The sequence below is a fragment of the Felis catus genome, chromosome C1, assembly GCF_018350175.1.
Source record: "Felis catus isolate Fca126 chromosome C1, F.catus_Fca126_mat1.0, whole genome shotgun sequence".
NCBI lineage: Eukaryota > Metazoa > Chordata > Mammalia > Carnivora > Felidae > Felis > Felis catus.
This window is the reverse complement of record NC_058375.1, coordinates 61269041-61285865: the sequence shown is the minus strand read 5'-3', so window position 1 is coordinate 61285865 and position 16825 is coordinate 61269041. Positions and strand designations below refer to the sequence as shown.

The 16825-nt window shown below is 35.4% G+C and overlaps 1 long non-coding RNA gene across 1 annotated transcript in view; it reads left to right on the top strand.

Annotated features, from left to right (window-relative positions):
* Positions 1 to 3731: 3731 nt before the first annotated feature.
* Positions 3732 to 16825, top strand: part of LOC123379657 — a 40226-nt gene continuing 27132 nt past the window's right edge. The window contains exons 1-2 of the long non-coding RNA XR_006584395.1: positions 3732 to 5162; positions 10511 to 10719. This is a non-coding gene — a long non-coding RNA (uncharacterized LOC123379657). The remainder of the gene's footprint in view (positions 5163 to 10510; positions 10720 to 16825) is intronic.

The window sequence follows — 16825 nt, the reverse complement described above, 5'->3', positions numbered from 1 at the left end:
GGTAACAAAGGTGCCTGGTTTATATAATCATATGTCTTACCAGGCAAATCCAAACTCCTATGGAACCAATGTGATAAAATGAAGGAAGGAATTACTTCCTGATAAGTAATTATAAAATAAAGCAGAGGCATGGCCAATAATATATGATAAAAATAAATATGTAATATTCATAATCTTTAATTACTAAAAAATAATATTTCAACTATCCTAAAATAGATATGTATGTTTAGTTAGCATATTTCAGATTGAGGGCTTCATTATATTTTATGATGAGTGTACAGAATATAAAATACTACTATCAAACATTTGATTCCAAACTATTTGGCTGGTTATCATAAAGTTTAAAGATTCTAGTGATTCTAACATCACTTCTTATAAAATTTAGAAGAGCATTGGGTAGATTATTTGATTTGTTTAGAAGTTTAGAGCTGATGATATCTTTCCATCTTTTTCATGGCTTTTTATTTTTTATTTTACATAGCACTTTAAATCATCAAAACTTTTTCCATGGATCATTCATTTAGTTCTTCATTTGATACATATAATCTAGTGCATCTATGAGCCAGCCATCTTCAATGTACTTATGGTAGAGTGATGATAAAATATATATATATCCCTGTCCTCATGGAGGTAATACTGTAGAAGAGATTTTATATCCATATCTATATCTATATCTATATCTATATCTATATCTATATCTATATCTATATCTATCTGTCCTCATGGAGGTAATACTGTAGAAGAGAGGAGAAAAATAAACATGGGATGCATAAGTGCATCATTCCATATAGTATTTTACAATGTGATCATTGCTTTGGCACAAAGAAAATGCATAACCAAGTATAGGGGGTACCAGAAGTGGGGGCATAATACAGTGATCAGGGTTGTCTTCACTGAAGGAAAGACATGACATACAGGCAAAGCTTTACTGGTGCAAGTAGCCATCAGTCACAGGCTCTTAGGAACCTGGTGTGATTAAGGAGAAGCAGAACCAGATGGCTGAAGGAGGGTGAGGAAAGAGAAGAGGAATGTGTGAGAAGGACAAGAGGAAAAATGTGATAAAGACCTTGACTTTCACTTTGAGTTAAATGAGAAGCAACTTCAGGGTTTTCAGCAGAAAGTTATGTTTTATAAATATTACTAAAACTGCTTCATTGACAACAAATTCTAAAGGTTAAGGAGTGTACATGGAGTGCTGTTGGAATTATCTTCCAAAATACTCTTTATGACTCAAATTAGATTGAATTTTGTCTCTCTCTTTCCATGTCCCTGTAACTAGTCTGTCTCTCTAAAAGAGAGAATTATGTATACACTTCTATATACACTTGCATTATGAACATATTTCAAACACGGTAAAATGTAGAGTGAATGGATCCTTGCTACTCACCTCAATTACTAACTCAGACAAAACTTGTTTATGTATATCCCACCAACCTCCTACCTCCTCCACATTTCTTGGGTTATTTTGAAGCAACTTTATGTATTTTAAAGATACAAACTAGAGATGAATTGGATATAAGTTAGTTAGTCTTGAGTGATCACTGAGTTTTTGGCCAGAACAACTATGAAAATGAAATGGCCATCAGCTAAAGTGGAGGAGAGCTATTGATGGAGCATGTTTGAGGGGAGATGAGCCACAAGAATTTTCGCATATATTGATTTTGATATATCTATTTAGCATCTAAGTGTATCTATTCAGACACTACTATTGGAGCATTTAAATCTCTAAAGTCATCATTAGAAAGGCTAGGTGTGGAGTTTTGGCACATGGTATTTGTGAAATGGTACCTCTTATTTCCTGTCTTTTCTTGGCTCTTTTCCTTAATTCTTAAGGAAAAAGGGGCACAAAAATGCTCATGTTGCCTAGTATAAAAAATTGTTCAAGAAGTACCTCTAGGTTGATTGATCAGGTACTGGTAATTTATGAAATGGTTGGATTTAAAATAATACATGGAAGGTTACTTTTTACCCTCTTCGGTCTACTTGTTAGAAGCTATAGAAAGTTCAGCTGCAGGGACCCTTAGTAGGATCACCAAGAAAAATATTGATGATTTGTAAAGATGGAAAAACAAAAATGAGGGGATATTTTAATTACCTTTATGATTTTCTTAATACCAGATGATAAATTTAGCAATCCCATAATGAATTATAAAATGTCAAAGAAAGACCTGTAGATTCGGCCACAGTTGAAAAGCAACTCCAAACTGGGGCCAGATGTTTATTATTTTATTGAAAATAAATCAGTTTAACAGACTGTTACTAACATGAGCTCTGGAATCAGTAAGGCCTGTACCTGAATTTTAGCTTTGCCACTTTCCAGTAGTATGATCTTGAATAAGTTATTTCTGTTTTCATTTTTTTCTTGCTTCTAAGATGGGAAGACAAATACTAACTTTTAGTTATGTTATGAGGATTAAATATGTTATGAATACTAATATGAATCACAAAGTACATTTCATATAGTAAGTTCTCAATATACGTTAGCTATTATTACAGCATAAGTAAAAATGGACTTCTAATAACTACACTAGTTCCTCATCACTCTGAACTGCAGAGAATGGTAGGTTTTACTAGATGTGATAATGAAGCACCAGATGTCTTTGTTCACATACACATAACCTAAAACGTTAAATGGCACAGACATTAAATCACAAACCAAGGAGACTCAAATGAGGATCATTTCCTTTGTGGATGCATAAACATTTTTTTACCTTTGCAAAGCGTAAGAATGAGAGGCAACTTTAGAGATTTGTGGGAAAAAATGGCAAGAATTAGGTCAGATCACACACTGATCACAAACTTCTAGGAAACACATTGTAAGGAATGGTCTCTCTTGCTCAGGGGATGGATTAAATGAGCTAGTAATTGGATAGTCCTTGCCTTCCCTGACTTCTCTGAATACAAATCAAGTGTTCAGATGGCATTTCCATAATAGGTAACTGCAGCAGTTACGAACTTTTTTTTTCAAAGCTACAATTCACAAATTTCATCAGTGCAATATATATATATTAGATTTATATATAATATATATTTCATCACAATATATAATATATAATTCATCATAATATAAATATATATATTTATATAATTCATCATAATATAACAGGTTATATATATTATTCATATATATTCATATATATTATTCATATACAATATCATCATAAATAATGAATATATAATTCATCATAATATAAATTTCATCAGTGCAATATATATATATATATGTATATATATATATATTTTAGGTTTTAGAACAGATTTTATCTAATTTTATTTTAAAACTGTCCTGAAAGCCTAAAAGTGAGGTTGTTCCACTTTCTCCTGATGGATACTGTAGGGGGGGTAAGTATATACATACATATATGTGTATATATATATATATATATATATATATACACACACACATATATGCATACATGTATGTACATACATACATATATGTGTATATATATACACATATATGTATACATATATGCGTATATATATATATTTTAATGGGAAATTTTGTGCTTTTAAATTTCATATGTAGAAAACTAACTTTGTGTCCAAAGATGGTACTGCTATCAGGTAGAGGTCATAAATATATTTTTAGTGAAGTATAGACCATGTGTTCTAAATACTTGATCTATGTCAACTCCAAATATGTTATGGATATTTTTTATATATATTTTGATTTATTTCCTACAATACTTCATTAAAGAGTTCAAGGATTTACTCTCAGAATTTACACTCAGCCAAGAGGCAACCAAATGCAATACAAAGAATTGGTCTGAAGTCCATGCTGAAGGCCATACCAAGTCTCTTGTTTCAGAGAAATATATAACTATATCTATAGATATATAGTTAGATATTGATATAGATATTTATACTAAATTTAGGCAAAAAAAAGTAAAGTAATTTTGCTCTGTTAACTTCTCTAATTCAAGAGGAAAATCCTGGAGAACCAACCCACCATGTTTACCATTTGCATTTTAGGCACAATGTTCTATTTGCCCATTGAATTACAGTATCCCTTCTTGTTACTCTCTGTCCATTCACTGCACTGACAGCCAAGATGAAGTCCCATGACCTATGGTTAGGATAATCTGAAACTCCTATACAGGAGTCTGGATCTGAACGACTGACATGGGAGTGAGAGAGTGACTGGGTTTCATGTGTGGGAGTGCGTCATGGTGGCAGGCTGGTGCTGCATGTGTTAGAATGGTGGTGTGCAGTGGCAGTGGCTGGTGACAACGGAACCTTGGCTGTATTGCACTTGCTGTCTCACCTCCAGAAAATAAATTAGAATAAAGTAAACAAGCACAATAAAATGTACAGAATAATAAATGCTGTATCCATAGCACTAAGCGATAAAAAGCCAATATGAGTGTGTGTTGGGAATGTTATTTAAGTAGAGCGGTCAAAGAATGATTCTCTGAGAAGAGGTCCTTTGAGAAGAGAGCTGAATGACAAAATGATGTAAGCCATGAGAATAATTCGGGGCCAAATGGATCAAATAGAGGATATGACGAATACAAAGAGTATAATATGGAAGTGAGGTTAATGTGAACTGGAGAAGGAAACTGCATAGCAAGATGTGAGGCAGAATGGCACGAGAGAAAGTTTATTTGTTGTGTAGCATGAAGATAATCATTGTATTAGCAACTATGATCTGAATTGTTCCCAAAAGAAAAGAAAATGCTTTCAATCTAGTAAAATATCCATCAATCTTCTTGGAAAGTTAAGGTGAGAAGTTGAGAGCGTATTTTGGAGGAAGGCAAAAAAGAAAGTGCTACCTAAGAAATAAACAAGAATTTGGAAGCCAAGTGAAGAAGACCAGAAAGTAGGAGGTGAGAACCAAGAGTCACTTTAGACTGCTGGAGCCCAAGTTGATGGAAATAAATCCAGGGTCTTCTTGAAAAACTGAGATATTTAGTGTTTAATTTTCAACTTTCTGTTTATTTGTTTCCATGGAACCATTATATCTTAGCTTCCATTAAAGTTCTATTACATACAGCTGCCTGTGTTGAGTGCTACATAATGGAGTGTGGGAATGGAGATAAGGAAAACAGCTCTGGGATACAAAATGGAGACAGAATTTCACAGAAGCCAGAGATGGAAATGACATGAAGAGAAGAGATATTGAGAATTCACAGAAATCTTAGTTCCAGACAATCTTACAGGTACCTTAAGAGCGGAGTGAAAATAACCTTTGCTCCTGCACCATCTTCTTCTTCATCCCCACAAAATAATTATTTCTGATAAAACAAGTGTGAATTAAAAAATTTGTAAAAACAGACCTTCCCTCCTCATCCATGTATGATGATTGATGTATCAGTTCTCATGGGACAACACAAAAAGGAAAATGTTCAAAATTAAATTGAAGATCAGAGAAAATGCACTTAAAGTAATAATTTTGGAGACAGACTAAAGCCCCATGAAATTACATGAGGTTCAAAATTACTGACACCTCTGTTTATATATCTTTGCATTCACCTGACTGGTAAAGATAAAATCAACTCTGTGGTTATAGAAAATAATATCACTGTAGTGCCTTGTCCTCTGGATAAACAACAAAAATACAGAGGCCAGGCTTTCTGGTGTTTTGTTTTTTTATATATAAAATGAACATATTGGTTCCTAGTTTTTAAATCAGTTTGCTTGTTCTTAGGTGGAGGGAGCAGGTAAAAAACAAAGCTGTCAACTCCGCACTAATTTGAAGGTGACATCTGCAAATGCAGGTTTCAATTCTTCCATTGTCTGAGCCCCTTTAATCATTCATATTTGCAGCTGTCTGAAAGAGCGCTTCACGCGCATCCTTCTCCTTGGGGCAGAGAAATGGGACTGGCTATTCATTCAGTCCACTTAGAAAAAACCCAAACCATGTATTCTGAGATACTGAGCCTATCTTTTTCGAGTTGCAGCTGTTTTCTAGCACCCGTCTTTTTATCCTTCAAAGAAGGAAAAAGAAATGACTCTATTTATTGCTTAGAAAAATATGTATCTTCTTGAATTTGCTGCAATTAGATTTCTAAAATTGCATGCATTGAACTTGTATTGCTCTGGGGTTAAGAAATAATAAGGCATGTGCTTGATTACTGGAAAAGCTTGTTCTTGTCCATATCTCATAATTTTTAAATTTATTCAAGAGTCATCACTGCTATTTCCATCAATTTCTGCCTCCCTTTGGTATTCTGGACACTATAAGGTCAGCAGAGTGGTCTTAAAAGAATTTACAATGCTCCCTGGGGGGCTAGCTTTATTGTCTGGATTTCTCTGTTTTTACTATGGAAAATGTTATGGATTAAAGTATCTAATAAATGCAAAGGTAATTGCAAAATGTATAATACCCAAACAAAAGTATCATATAGATACTGTAGACAGATGTTTGACTTAACAGAAAGAAGGGGTATAGAACTGATTATAGAGTTATCATGAGGTCAGAGGTATTAGATAAAGCATAATTTTATCTGCATTGTATAATAAAGGAACCAGTAACAGACTAGTTTTTCAGATCACTGGCTTCAAGAACTCTGTTACGAAATATTAACTTTTACTTCTTGTGTCCCTGAAATCCTTAGGACAGAAAATTGGAAGTATGCAAATAAGTTGGGATACCTGGGTGGCTCAGTCAGTTGAGTATCTGACTCTTGATTTAGGCTAAGGTATGATTTCAGTGTCTTGAGATCAAGTGCTGCATCAGGCTCCATGCTGGGCTTGGAGTCTGCTTAAGGTTCTCTCTCTCTCTCTCTCTCTCTCTCTCTCCCTGTACCCCTCCCCCTGCTCCTGGGTGCTCTTTCTCTCTCTTTGTAAGAAAACAAAAAGAAAGAAAAGTGCACAAATAGGAATACTATAAAAGGGGTTTAAAGCAATCTTATTGAGTATGGGTAGCATGAAAGCAAGCATTCTTCTATAGATTCCTGAACAATGGTGGCTTATAATTTACTGGATAATTATGAATATTTCATTGTAATCTTATATTCCATAACAATCAATTCATTTATTCATTCATTCATTCATATCAAATGTTTACTACTATCTACATCTAAGAAAGATAGCAGCTATTACTAAAAGAAACAATCATTATTAAAAAAAAAGCACCATACCAATGTAATCAGGAATCTGAACTAGATTGTTATTTTTCTTAAGCAACATTACAGGTGGCTTACTCTTACATTATAATGTTAAAAAACTTACATATTAAAATGGTTAGCTATTTTGTTGAGTAATTATTAACCAGTTTACTAAACAGTCTGAATTCAATGAAGATATAAATGTGAAATGGTTTTGTTTTTCTCCAGTTATTTCTTTTAGCCATGCTGTGCCAAGCCTGCCTTTCCAGGGCATTAATGATACCTCAGGCAGATCTCATTGCCTTCCAGTCATTTTCAGTTCTGTCTATCTTTCTCTGGTTGGAAATGTCAGGCTTCTATCCAAATTAGTGGTTACCTCATTCCATTTTCCAGCCCTGCCCAGGCTTCAGCTTGAAGGACTTGATTTAGTAACCTAGTAAGAAGGGCCTCAGTGAAAACTTTCAGGGCTTCCAGCAAGGGTGAACTTCCTATGCAAAATACTTGAGACAATGTTCCCTTTATTTTGAGAGAGGGAGGGAGGGAGAGAGAGACAGACAGAGAGAGAACAAGCGGTGGAGGGGAAGAGGGAGAGAGAGAGAGAGAGAGAGAGAGAGAGAATCCCAAACAGGCTCTGTGCTGTCAGTGCAGAGCCTCATGTGGGGCTCAAACTCATGAACTGTGAGATCATGACCTGAGCTAAAATCAAGAGTTGGATGCTTAACTGACTGAGCCACCCAGGTGCCCCAAGACTATGTACCCTGGTAGACCATCGAAAGTTAGTAATTAGAAAGAGCTTCTTTACTTCACTTCAGTTAAAATGGGAAGTGAGCCGTGACTTTATTCTTTCTCCTCTCCCTCTGCATTATTTTCCCTGCTTTGGGATTTGCTTCATTGAAATGGTTTTTGTTCTCATTTGATTCCACTTCTCTGGCTATCATCCCTCAGTCCTCTCAATGGCAGGCATCCAAATCCTGTGGGGTGCAACTAAAAGCTCTTTAGAATGAATTTCAAAGGTCTCTTTTTTGGATCGGTCTCTCAAATATGTCAACTCAATCTCTGAGATCTCACCCTGGGAGATCCACCTGATGTCCTCCAGGGTCTTCATTTTCAGGAGTAGGGTTATTGACAAAATGGCTAAAGTCTGACTACTTTGCATGGTGTCTGCATGGCCTGTGTGAAACTCATGTATCCAGGCCATGTCAAACTGTGGGGAGCTCAGTTTGGTTCCCTGAGGGCTCCCTTTATCTACCTCCATATCACCTGCAGTCCTCTTCTACCATTCCATATATAAACACAAAAAGTAGATCAGAGAAGATTCCACATAATCACACTTCTATTCAGGGTTTGAGATACCAATCTTGCCATCTTGAAGTCAACAAATCTCTGTAAGAAACTCTTGGAGTTCTGTTTACTTGCCTTGGTACTCCCCACTGGACTGAAAACTGATGGCTCTGAAAATTTCCCATGATCTCAGTTCTTCATGTACTTCAATAGCCTAGGCATTAGTTAGGGACTGAGATGATGGTTGGGTAACATAGCCTTACAAGGCTTAAAAGAGTTTTCTCCCAAGCTTTGCATGTAAATAGCCATTTCTAGAGCAGCAGAAAAACTGCCACATCACTGGGATCAAGGGTTTCAAACAAATAACTTTTATTATTTCTTTTTTTTTTAATTTTTTTTTCAACGTTTTTATTTATTTTTTTGGGGACAGAGAGAGACAAAGCATGAACGGGGGAGGGGCAGAGAGAGAGGGAGACACAGAATCAGAAACAGGCTCCAGGCTCTGAGCCATCAGCCCAGAGCCTGACGCGGGGCTCGAACTCATGGACCGCGAGATCGTGACCTGGCTGAAGTCGGACGCTTAACCGACTGCGCCACCCAGGCACCCCTAACTTTTATTATTTCTATAATTAAAGAAAGCCAATAAAATAAGCAAGAATGCATAGGGTTCATAGAGGTAGTACAAAGTGTTAATCTTATGGATACTGTGTCAGAAATGTCTGCTGTCAGAATTCCTTTACATTCACAAACTGGTCATTCTAAACTCTAAGACCTAATAATATATATCCACTCTCACCGAAGTTTCCTGAAAGTGAGAATACAGGAGGACACAGGGATTCTGATGACATGTAGATTACAGAAAAAAGATGACAGGGAGATTAGAAAGGCCAAGTACAGACAAACAACAATGGTTTTCCTCTGGTGGGCATCAATGTTAAACATGAGGAGTTTCATAAGTAATATAATTCATAACTAATCCATTGCAAAACTTGCCTTGGAAAAAGATGTTGCACAGCATCTCTATTTCTACTACTATCTTTTCATGTACCAAATATTTACTGTGTACTTACTTTGTGTCTGCACTGAGACAGAACATTGAGGTTGAAATATACGTTCTTTGCCCTCATGGGACAATCATACGAAGTTTAAGGAGTTGTAAGATCTTAAGTGCTATGATAAACACGTTTCAATGAATTTCACATTACAAAATTGCTTTTAAAAGTAAAGGGCTTGAAGTTAGGGGCAGAAATACGGAGGCATTTGTGACTTTGAGTAACGGAGCAATATGGCCATGTTTATGTTCTCTTATTTATAAATTGGACAGAACTATGGAGGATAGACAAGATGAGGTTTAAAGTTGGAAGAGGAAAAAAACAATCAGAAGGTTACTGAAAAGATTGATTTCTTACACACTTTTCATACCTTGCTAACATATCGTTTTGGAGATATCTGGGTTAATGAGATATGGTTTCTAACATTAAAGAACTTATATGCTATTGTGGAAAATAAGTGTTTATGTAGACATGTGCAGGCGTGCATAAGCACATGGTAAAGAAATCGACTTTAAATGAAATGACTGGCAATCTCTGGCTAGTTAACTGCATGGCTTCCAAGTTCTTGGTGCCATAGTGAGCTCTGGGGAACAGTAGTTGTGGAGTACTTTTTTACCCATTTTTATTCACTCAGCAAAGAATTACATTTTCCCATCTGCTATATGACATAGTGTACAATAATCCGACATAATAAATTATCATTAGAAATCCAATACAGTGTCCCAAATAAATTAATAGAAATTAAAATGCCCTAATTTAGGACTTAAATATTGCCTCACTCTAGTGCCCTGAGCAAGCAAACCACTTAACCTCAACCTTGGTTTCCTCAAACTGGGAGTTAACAAGTATTTACCCACCTCATAAGAGTGTGAGGATTAATTAGTTAATGTTTATAAAGTACTTTAAAGAGGAAAGGAGCTGAATAAGTAGTGCTATTAATAGGATAACCACTTAATTTGATTTTAGTGTTTGAGAACAATGCAAGTCTAATTCAGCAGTTGCCACACAGCTGCGGTTGCTATGCGTTTAGAATGAATTTATAATACATCCTCGGTTTCTGAAAGAACAGTGCCTTATAAAGCAACTACTATAATACTAAAATAATATGTCAACTATTCTTTTCAGAAGACTGCTGCTCACAAGGACCTAGAGTAAGGTGACTTAAGCCCAGAGAGCCTTCATCAAACAAAAGCTGCACGGAGAACGGAGAGAAGGGTTCACGGCCTCTACATGAAATGATACCCAGCGTTTATTCAGCTTTTACTGATTTGCAGGCACAGTTCTAACTGCATTATATGGATCATCTCATTTAATCCTGGCAACAACTCAATGATGTAGGTACTCGATTTGTTCCATTTCATGCGGGATATGGAAGTTCAGAAAAGTTAAGGAACTGGACCCAAAATTTATAGATAGGGACAGGATTTAATCAAAATCATACTTCTCTGTGGTTAAGTATTGAGATTTTTTGTCTCCTAAAAATGAACATGTAAATTTAAAGAACTTATGTCATGTTCCCAAATTCCCTATAACAGGAATCCTGCGGTTCCCATGCGTGGTGTCCCTTAATGTCCACATATTTACTAGGCAAGTCCCTATATGTATGACTCTTCTTTCCATTTTTAAGCATCGAGCTCATCTCTGTCTCTCAAGGTAACTATAAGCAGGTTATAAAGACTCGGGTACATTATAGAGAGGTACATTGATGATGTCAGGATTAACCTACTGCTCAGGATCATGGGAAAGATGATACAATATAGCCAGTCTTTTAATGTTTCTGTACCATCTCCTCCTTGCTGTCCATCTGCCTCCTATGCTCTATCCTGGGTTAGTACATGCATTTAAGTACTCAGTTTTCACTAACTCCAAGACCCTTCCAATCTGTCTGAGCTCTTTAATTCAGTGTTCTTGCTCCATGGTAGGTCTCCATTCATTGTTTACCACCCCTACTTCATCTAAAGCTTTGACTTCCTAATTTCCCAACCCTATAGTTTCTGGTATATTAAAGATGACCAATACATATTTTCAGAACTGAACAAAATATGTCTAGAAAACTTGGCAGCAATTCACAACTGCTACCCTGGATGAGTTACTTTTATGGACTCATCTAAGAACTTCAAGGTCTCTTTCCCTTCATCACGTAAAGGGACTTACAAAGAAGTGCTCAAGAATCCTTACTAATCTTTGCTTATGTGATCATGGTCACTGCATTAAGTGAAAGTAATTCATATAAATTGTAATAGAGTAGTAGTTGGGACCCCAAGGAGGGAATTTCAGAAAACTCCATCTTTGGGATCCATGAGATTAACATATAGTCATGGCCAACTGCAGAAACCAAAAGATTATATCCTGAATATATATACCAGATTTTTTTTTCAAATTATAGACTGAAGTGATGATACATTAGAAATATGCAGAGGATATGTACATAACATGTATAATTAAGTTAGATTGTATCTACTGCCTTCTAGTTTTAAAACTCTGTGACTCTAATGATTTCCTACGGTTATAGGAATTTTAAGACCATACATATTCTTGAATCACTCAATGGCCTAGGGTTATTGTGATATGTGTCATGCCATCCTTTTGATATGCTGTAAAACACTGATGTGGGAGTTATTTATTCCTCATTATCAACTTGAGGTGTACAAATAATACGTAAACTGGGCTGTTGAAAACTTCTGATCTCGAGCACTTTCATATTTTACCATTGAGGAAACCAATGGTTGCAGAATTTAAAACACTAAGAGTTTTACAGTTATGACAATAGTGAATCACAATTAGCAAACAAGTCACTTGCTTTCTTCATCACACATTCCTTTTCCTATGTGCCTTTATTCTTTTTTATACCACCATTCTCCTCATAAAATAGCTCACATGATTTATATGCAGTTTTGCCATGGAACATTACAGGATGCCAGAATTGAAAGGGAACTTAAGGGTACTTCAACTTTGTAGATCAGTCAATTGAGAATGAAATTTGCACAACGATGCAAAGCTGTTGCTGTTCTATGGCAGTTTGAGCCCTAGTCTGAGTCCAGTGATCTTTCACTACACCATCCAAGTAGTATTTTAGAGGATAAAACTCAATGTTTGAAATAAAATATGAATTTATTAATGTGATAAAATATGATTGATGCCTCAGTTTGCCATAAGATAATGTGTTTTTTTTGTGAACTGTTTTTTTTTAATATATTTTTTAACGTTTATTTATTATTGTGAGACAGAGAGACACAGAGCATGAGCAGGGGATGGGCAGAGAGGGGGAAACACAGAATCTGAAGCAGGCTCCATGCTCTGAGCTGTCAGCACAGAGCCTGATGCAGGGCTTAAACTCACAAACCTCAAGATCTTGACCTGAGCTAAAGTCAGACGCTCAACTGACTGAGCCACCCAGGCACCCCATAATGAACTGTTGATTGTACTGCCCCAGTTGGCTATGTGATAACTGGACAATTATAAAGTGGAAAACCAGAAAGGATCTCAGAGTACCACATGCAGTCTCTTTGCATACTCTACATAAAGAAATCCAATGAGTAAAGTAACATGCAGCAAATATAGGCCAGAAGACTTAAAGCTAAAATCTACCTTTCTTCATTCCCACTGTTAGATATTTCTGGTAATATAAGGAGTACAGTTTTATTTTTTATTTTATTTATTTATTTTTTATTTATTTTTGAGACAGAGAGAGACAGAGCATGAATGGGGGGAGGGTCAGAGAGAGAGGGAGACACAGAATCAGAAGCAGGCTCCAGGTTCTGAGCTGTCAGCACAGAGCCCGACGCGGGGCTTGAACTCAAGGACCGTGAGATCATGACCTGAGCTGAAGTTGGACACTTAACTGACTGAGCCACCCAGGTGCCCCACAGTTTTATTTTTAAAATTGTATGCATTTCATAAAAAAAAACTAATAATCACAGACATGCTTTAAACAGTAAATTAGACATTTGTTTGTTTGCTTGTTTATTTATTTTAAGAGAGAGAGACAGTGTGTGAGCAGGAGAGGGGCAGAGAGAAAGGGAGACACAAGATCTGAAGCAGGCTCCAGGCTCTGAGCTGTCAGCACAGAGCCTGATGCGGAACTCGAACACATGATCCACAAGATCATAACCTGAGCTGAAGTCAGGGTGTTTAACCAATTGAGCCACCCAGGTGCTCCTAGACATGCATTTTAAAGGAAAAATGCATATACTTTTTTTCACTCACTTTTACAGATATGGAGTCATTGAAAATTCTAGCACCAAACATATGATTGAGATTGCAATTTCTTGATTTTGTAATACTCTTTGTAACTGGATAATGAATCTTTTGCATGTTCTCTATGTAAACCTTCTCTTCTGAATGTTGGTATAAATGATTCCATTCCATTATTATTACCCTCCATTATGGGGGCATCTGTCTTGTAGACTGTTGTTTCCATGTCCATTTTAATGAAGGTCTGTCAATGAACTGGGAATCAAGTGTTTCTGCCTATCAGCTCACTGTCAAAGAGAAAATGCTAGGGGAGATGCAAAAGCGCTGGCAGCAGAATTTTGGCTAGGGTCACTTAGCTTTGTGTGCTACAAGCAGTTTACCACAAACCCTATAATTTCCTTTGTGAATATGCTCGATTAGAGTATTTCACCTTCAAATTTATTTCTTTTTTTCTGAAAATTTACATTTAAGTACCTTTCCTTCTTTTGTTTTGTAGAAGTCACTCTATGAATGATGAAATCACTGATACAGGCTTCATTGTTGACTCTCTTAGTTCTGCTGTGACTTTTTCTCTCTTGCTCCCTTCTTTTGACCCTATTATGCTCTTCTTTTAAAAGTAGTTGTCATTTCTAATCACCAAATCATATCTGGGATAATATTATGCGAAATTTACATTGGTTGAAATAATGTAACTCCAGGTGGCAGTCAATTCAAGAAAATTATCAGAATGGTGACTTTATCTTTAGATTGTATTAGCATTATGATTTATTGGTTGCTTACATAAAGGTTGAAAAACATACACTGGAAAGCTGAAAGATGGCTTTCCCAGAGGATATCCAATTTATATCATACGAGATTGCGAGGTGCTTACAATTTGATGTCTATGTTTTTATTTTTCCTGGTTCCTGTTCAAGGCTATCCCCATAAAAATTCTTCTAATAGTTGTCTTCAGGTGTGGGAGAAGGAAAGGGAAAGATTTACCTTCTGTTATTCTGTTATTCTGTTGAGTCAGCTCAATATTAAGAATCAGGGATTAAGAAAAAAGTGAGAAAGAGAAAGAAAGAGAGAGAGAGGCAAACTATAACACAGACTCTTAACTATAGAGAACAAATAGAGTTACTAATAGAGAGGTGGGCAGGCAGGGTGGTGGGCTAAATGGGTGATGGGCATTAAGGAGGGCACTTGTGATTGAGCGCTGTATGTTGTATGTAAGTGTTGAATCACTAAATTCTACAGCTGAAACTAATATTACACTATATGTTAACTAATGGGAATTTAAATAAAAACTTTAAAAAAAGGTTCAGGAATCAGAAGGTTTCAATAAATTACATAACAATTCAACAACAGATGAACACTCTCAGTGACCAGGGCTGCCCAATAATGAGAAAGATAAAATAAAATGCCAAGTACAGGACAGGAGAAAAGAAAAAGTTACATCAGGATGGGTGCTCTGTGTCATTGTCTCAGTCTTAAGGAGGATTAAGCCAAAATAAATCCAAAATGGAAACATTTTCAAATGAAAAGCCCTGCCTCATTAGTCAAATCAGACAACTAAATTGAGAAAGGATAAATTCTGTCACATTTTGGACTTGTTAAATGTCTGGAAATATTTTCAAATGAAAGATTTTCCTAAAATTCAATGCAGCAAAATGTCAGTCTCTTTTATCCTTAATTTTAAAATATCTGAGTAATGTAGACATAAAACTTATTCATATGCTTTCAGATTATTTTAGAGTCATCTGATTAAAACTTTGTTTTTTGGGACATTTTCAAGAAGACAGCTTTAAAAGGTTTCTCATTCAATTAAATAAACTTGGTGAATTTAGCTGTTCTATTTTGAAAATTTGCTATCCAAGGCTACATTGGTCATCATGTATCCAGCCATTTGTTTTCCCTTTTTCTTATAAATGTTTATTTGATGATACCAATGACACATGATGAAACATTTTAACATACATTATAAAGTCAAATGAAGGGTGTTATAGGACCCTTACTTTTTTGAAATAATAAAAATTAAGCAATCTAGAGAATGGTATTGAGCTTGGTAAAATATCAAAGATCTTATTTTTAATATTCTCCCTCATGTAGTATAATTGAGAAGGCAATTATTGATTTTATCCATAGAATCTGTGATAAGGAAGATATGTTTTCAGATAGCAGGGAAATTGAATACATACTATATGTTAACATTCTTCACATCCTTTAACATATCATAGTCCATTGTTTCATTTATTGAATGAAGGTGTATACTCTCTTTGTTCTCCTGTTGTACTATTTTTTAGTTTTTACCATGTTTAAAATAACTTTCAATGCCTACAAATGGGTTCTATTGGGCCATAATCTAAAATCTGTGTCTACCTTTCTGTCTAGTTACATTTTTCTTAGGGGTGGTAAACATTCTGACGCAGTTCTGGCATTTTGCTTTCATTCTGTCTTAGTTTCTGTGATTAGTTTTTATCTATTTATGATTTTTTTTTCTACGTGAGTAGGAAATTGGTAATGTTTTGATAGGGATGCTGGTTAATAGGTTGTATCATTATTGTTGGGATATCCTTCTGGGACTTACCTGGACACATATGCAAGAGCATGAAGACCTGAAAGCCAATGTTGGGGAATGGCACATGGTTTAGTATGATTAGAACAACTGGTCTATACTCTGTAGAGAGCTTTTTTTGTTTTGTTTTGTATTGTTTTTTACAATATTGATAAATGCTTTTACATAGCAACATTCACACAGTTGAATATTTAGGATTTAGACAGTTCAAATATTGAGTTATATAGTAAAAGATAATTGAGTTTTGTAGTGAAACCTCATCAAACTGTTTTACCACCTGTTCATACAGGCAGCTCTTATTTTTGATATCCTGAATATTCTTCCAAAGTTTGTAAATCATATACAAGAAAATACACGTCTTTTTTTTGCCTCTGCTTTCTTAAACATGAATAATTGTATACTATAACCTCTGTTGTACAACTAGGTTCTCTACTTGGAAATTTTTGCATATTATATACAGGCTTTTCTTACTCTTCATTTGCTTTTGTGCAACTTATTTAACTCCATTCCCTGTTAATGTCCATTTAAAAAGCTATCAATATTTTTCTATCAAGACAATGATTTAATGATACTAGAATGTCTGAAGTATATATTCTTAGAATGAAATTGCTGATACAAAGGGCACATGGATTTATAATTTTGATAGATCTTGGTAAACTTTCTTCCATAGGGATTGTAGTAATATATATTCT